The sequence below is a fragment of the Suricata suricatta genome, chromosome 5 (assembly GCF_006229205.1).
Source record: "Suricata suricatta isolate VVHF042 chromosome 5, meerkat_22Aug2017_6uvM2_HiC, whole genome shotgun sequence".
In the NCBI taxonomy this organism is placed as follows: Eukaryota; Metazoa; Chordata; class Mammalia; order Carnivora; family Herpestidae; genus Suricata; species Suricata suricatta.
In genome coordinates this window covers 2,503,072-2,507,298 of record NC_043704.1, presented here as the reverse complement: position 1 = coordinate 2,507,298, position 4,227 = coordinate 2,503,072, and positions in this window count along the sequence as shown.

The following is a 4,227-nucleotide window of genomic DNA, read 5'->3' as shown; positions in this document are numbered from 1 at the left end:
ATGCTGCAGGGGAGGGGCTGGGGGTCTGTGCTGCAGGGGAGGGGCTGGGGGGTCCGTGCTGGAGGGGAGGGGCTGGGGGTCTGTGCTGGAGGGGAGGGGCTGGGGGGGAGGACCTGGGGGTCCGTGCTGCAGGGGAGGGGCTGGGAGTCTGTGCTGGAGGGGAGAGGCTGGGGGGGAGGACCTGGGGGTCCGTGCTGCAGGGGAGGGGCTGGGGGTCTGTGCTGGAGGGGAGGGGCTGGGGGGGAGGACCTGGGGGTCCGTGCTGCAGGGGAGGGGCTGGCAGTCAGTGGGGGAGGTCCGGTGAGCAGGCCCAAGGGAAGGGGCACTCGGCCATCACTCCTGTCCGCAGAGCCAGCCCCACTGGCCCTGCGTTTCCACTGCCCACCTTCCTGCCTGGCCCGTCAGAATTGGTGTTCACAACTTTTATATACTTTTGTTTACGGAAACAGAAATGTTTATGCCCAGTAACTCTGTGAAGCGTAAAGAAAGTAAAAGCAGTTGGGGCGCCGGGAAACCCCACGCTCGCCTGGAGCCAGAGTGAATGGGAGGCCACACGCGGCCGCCAGCACAGCGTCTAGAGCTCAGGGGTAGCAGTGCACCTGCCCCCATGCCGGGCATGACCGCGGCGCCTGGACACGCGTGCTGTCACCTCCACGGCCGGGCGGGAGGCACCGGCTCTCCCGGCCCACGGATGCTGCTCACCAGCGGGTACTGGGAAGGCGCCTACGATGGGCCCCAGGGCACCCGCCGTGACGCGGGGCTCGTTCTAAAACACGCCACAGCGCTACCTGGGCCGTGCGCTTATTTCTACCAGGTCGTTCTGCTTCTGTGGATGAGCAAGTCCCTGCCCGCTGTCTGTGAGGCGGCCGCCGAGCCCCGACGCCCCGAGAAGGAGGCCGCCACGCGGCAGGAGCGCGCCCGCCACACGCCGGCGGGGCCTGAGAGCTGGGACCCTCTCAGAGCCACGGCGCGGTCCCGCCTCCCCAGCCCTCCGCGTCAGACCGGCGTGGTGCCGGCGGGCCCCCCCAATGCACCCCACGACCCTCGGCCCCGCGGGCCTCTGCGCTGCCCTCCTCACACCTGCCTCCTGCATAACCCAAACTGTTGGAGTCTTCATTTAATAACTGACTTCCATCTTATTTTGGCAAAAATCACCACAACTAAACCTTATTTTGCAAGGTGTTCCAACGACTTACTTCTCTCTGAACACAGGGATGACGTGTATACTCCTGATAAAAGGCACGATCATCCCGTCGCTGCGGTGAGGCCTGGACAGTGATCGACAGCGGAAGTCCGTCCCCAGGAGCCCGGCCCAGCCATCAGCCTGTTCCTTACGTTCGTCCGCAGAGGCCGCCCGCCACGTGCACAGAGCCACCGAGCACACGAGTCCGCGCACACCGCGTCCCCCCCCAGGGCCACAGCATGTCCACCACACATCCTCTCAGATGGCAATTTCTGATCCCGGGTCCACCAGGCGTAGCCTTCCGTGAGCCAAAAGTTGTCAAAGGACTACTTATGTGAAGCCGACCACTTAGTTTCAAAAATGTCCATTTTTTTTTCATACATTGAGTTTTCTGAGCATCAGGGGTTCTGGATTCAATAAGACCTTTGTTTGAAATCTAGATTCGTTACTGGCCGTGCATCCCCAGCCACACGCTCCCGACTCAGTTTCTCCATCTGTGAACAGGGCCAGGCCACTGTCCTCACGGAGCTGTTGCAAGAATCTAATACAGTCTGCACGTACCACACTTCACAATAATTGTAGCTGCCGTTACAGAGCGGGGTGCAGAACCCAAATGACAAGCGGGGGACACTTTTCACGTCAGCACATACTCATATGGTCTTCAGGTCGGCCAGTGACATGATGAAAAGGAAAAGACCAACCATCTCTGGAACTCTAGAACTCCGCCCCCCCTCCTCCGCCCCCCAGGTTTGCAACTCTTGGGACACAGAGGTCACTGCTGAGCGACACGCAGCACGCAGCTTTTTACTCCCATTCCAAGGAGAATTCGTTACTATCATTCTTGCTTACCGATTTCACTCCCCACCCACTTTCAGAAAGGACCCGAGAAGATCCACGTTAATAATGCACGGCCTCCCCGAGTCGCCTGGGGACAGGCCGCTCTGGCCAGCCACTGGCTCACTGCTCCCACCCCTGCGCCCGGCCTCAGGTCTGAGTCCTGTGGGACACAAGGCACTGTGGCCTGTCACGTACGCTCCTACCACCATCTGGGACGTACCCTACCCGCGACCCTCCAGATGCCCCAGACCGCAGCCAGCCAGACCACAGCCTCCGGGCCAGCCATGGAGAGCCTGGGCCCTCCTCCCCCGGCCGCCCCGCCCTCCACCTCCCAAACGAACACCCAGACCCTCCCGCCCCCCGAGATTACCAGCTCTCACACTTTGCTCAACAAAGATAATCAAAACATGGCAGAGTCTTCTAACACCTGAAAGGAAGGCCGTCCGAGGAGGAGGCACCGCCGTGCAGGCCTCAAAACCGCGCAGCATTCTGAAATTAGGAACCTGCGATCACTGTTGAGGTGACCTCGAAGTCGTTTTAGGAAGGGCAGGTCAAGTCACAGACATTTCACTTCCCAACTTGAGACAGCTCGTTTGAAGCCTCAGTCTCTGGTTAGCCAAAAGTAAAACGCAGGAGATTCCTGAGCCCTTGCCTTACAACATGCAGGCCAACCTCACTGTGGGCCAGTGCTCAATAAGACTGAGTGAGTAACCAAAGGTCTTACCTTACACGCGTCACTGAAAAAGAAACAAGCAAGTGTAGCGACTCACCAGCAACTCTTTGCTCTATAAATATCAATCAGCCACAAGTTGTTACCAGTAAACTAGCAGAGGCCTGATAAGGCCGGGGAGGGCGGTGGGGGGCAAAAACCCGTTGGAGGTGGAAACCACTGCTTTTGCAAGAAGTGTGTTTTGCCAGTGATAGGGGCTCCCCGTCTACAGCACAAAAGTCCCTCTCCTGTCCCCCACGTGGAGTCAGGCTGCCCGTCCACAGAAAGGGTGCATTTCGGGGTAAAATGTGACTGGACAAGTGAACCAGACCCTCTCCCTCCGAAAATCCAGTAAATTTGGCTTTTAAACACAACTTCTATTTTACATTTTCCCTGTTTACCAGGACTTCAGCATTTCCCTTCTACCGCTGACTTGACCACATGGAGACACGCGTGGACTTTGAGCAGACGGTGGGGTCTCCGACGATGGGAGTCAGTGGACCTCGGTGTAAAGCCGGCCATGCTGACCTGGGACGTAACCCTGAGCAGGCAGCAAGGCCCCCGTTTCCTCAGACGCCTCTTTTCCAGGTTGAAGTGTGATCCGAGAATGAATCCCGAGGGCTAGCCCCACTTAACACAGGGAGCAGGCGTCAGGGCGGACTGAGCACCCCACTTGGGTGGATGCACTTGGACTCCTTTGTTTCCCCGGCGCTGGCCCCCAGCCTGTGAGCCGGCCCAGGAGCGCTCCCGCGCCGGCCAGTCCAGGGGCCGAGGGCAGCAGCCTCCCGGGGCGCCTGCTGGAATCCACACCCTGGCACCTGAAGCATCCCTTCCTTGACCATCATCCTGCAACGCTGACTCCCGCCCGGCTCTCCCACGTGCCCCAGGCCATTGCTAAGACACGGACGTCCCGGGAGAGATCCCCCGGGGGGCAGGGGGGGGGGGCCGCCCACGTGGTGAGCTGCAAACTCCTGCAGGGCACGGCCACCACGCGTGCACACGACATCGGGGTCAGAACGTTCAGGCGACCAAGCCTTCCAGGCCCAGAAGAGGCCCTTCAGGTTCTGAATGCCAGTGCCAGCAGCCTCTCTTTTAAACAGTGTAGTCAAGAAGACCCCTAAGAGTGGTACAGGGATGAGCTGTAACAGACTAGTGCTGAAACTGAGGAGACTTGGGGGGGATGGAGTCATGATGGTCTAGAGCAGGGGAAGGGGCCGCAAGGAAGGGATCATATTAAAGAATATTCAGAATCGGCCGGAGACCCCTCCTGAAACTTTTACACAGACGAAACCCTGAAGAGTAATCCCTACATGAGTATAATCAGGCTGGAGGGTGGGAGCAGGGAAGTAGACAGGGGGGTCTCTGGGTTTAGCGCCAGCGCCCTGGGTCCCCCAGAGCCAGCACCCTGGGCCCCCAGCACCCGCACCCTGGGCCCTGGTGCCCCCCAGAGCCAGCACCCTGGGTCCCCCAGCGCCAGCACCAGCGCCCTGGGCCCCCC